The 1299-nt window shown below is 54.8% G+C and overlaps 1 non-coding gene across 1 annotated transcript; it reads left to right on the top strand.

Moving 5' to 3' along the window:
* The first annotated feature begins 234 nt into the window (after positions 1 to 234).
* On the top strand, positions 235 to 398 carry LOC121874047. The gene has a single exon (XR_006090341.1). It is a non-coding gene; the product is annotated as a 5.8S ribosomal RNA (ribosomal RNA).
* Positions 399 to 1299: the final 901 nt, after the last annotated feature.

Below are 1299 nucleotides of genomic sequence, written 5' to 3'. Positions count from 1 at the left end.
GAGCGCGAAGACCGGAGGAGGAGGACGGACGGGGCTTTGGACGGCTGCCCGTCCGTTCCTTACTACCGGCGAATAAGCTTCTTGACCCAAAAAGAGTGAAATTCAAGTGTCAAAAAACAACAACAAGCCGTCCGGCCAAACCCAAACCACAAACTTGGGCTATGTCTGTCAAACCCTTTCATTGAGACTCGACCTGTGATGGTTAGTCGCAAAAAGACCAAATGGCAAATACACAACTCTTAACGGGGGATCACTCGGCTCGTGGGTCGATGAAGACCGCAGCAAACTGCGTGTCGGTATGTGAATCGCAAGAATACCAGATACATCGACAAGTTGAACGCATATTGCGGCGGCGGCAGCCATATGAGCTTGTCGCCGCCCTTCCTCTACGAGGGTCGGAAATATACATCCATCGGTTGCTGCGAGTTCGGTGCCTGCTGACTGTCTCCCCGACACGAGGGTAACCCGAACCGAGCTTCCGCCTTGGGGTTTAATCGCCCGCGCCTTGCGCGAGGCGTGCCCTTAAAAACAAGCCTATCACTAGCAAGTCCCTGGACTTGGCGCACCCACATTCAACCACAACAAAGCCGGGCACACACACACACATGTGTGTGTGTCCCGTCCCGACGACAGTTGTCGCCCTCGCAAATAACTGGAGGCGCTCTTTTGCCTGCTGTCCACAGAGACACGAATGGCCGTCGGCCGCTCATGGCTGATGCTGCACATGTTCTAAGAGGCACATGTCCTCCTCCTTCTCTCTCGGAGAAGAAGCACTCCATCCCATGAAGAGGAAACGATACCGGGTCGGATATCTTTTAAGTAAGCCCCGCCGGAATTTCGTCTATCACCTCGAAAAGAGTGCTTGGCATGCATTGCAGTGGAACCTAAATTGATGAGTGCGCCTGGGCCTGCAGTCTACCATGTAGTGGTGCAGGCAGAGAGATGAGAATGCTTGGGTGACGCAGTGCTCTTCCTCACGCGCTCCTCCACCCTCTCCCACGGTCAGATGCGGTGTGGGCGTTCTCTTTGAGAGTTCGCCACGAGTCCACGTCTATCTCATGACTGACAGGCCTGGGAGGGAGGCAGGGGGAGTTCTCTCTAAACGTGTTAAAGACGGTGTTGCGCCTCATAACGGCGCTCGCCGGGATAGAGCACTAGTTCTGCAGCCGGAAAGGCCGCTCACGCCAATTAATACTGCGACTCTCGCTCTCTTTTTCCGGATAAACAAGTGCCACTGCTGTGGCATGCGGGAACGGGGAAAGAGGTCAAAGTTTAAGCGGCAAAGGTGCGGCCGAGTAA

The sequence above is a fragment of the Homarus americanus genome, unplaced genomic scaffold, assembly GCF_018991925.1.
Source record: "Homarus americanus isolate GMGI-L3 unplaced genomic scaffold, GMGI_Hamer_2.0 scaffold53438, whole genome shotgun sequence".
Lineage (NCBI taxonomy): Eukaryota > Metazoa > Arthropoda > Malacostraca > Decapoda > Nephropidae > Homarus > Homarus americanus.
Note: the sequence above shows the minus strand (reverse complement) of the source record. Positions and strands in the feature narration are given on the sequence as shown.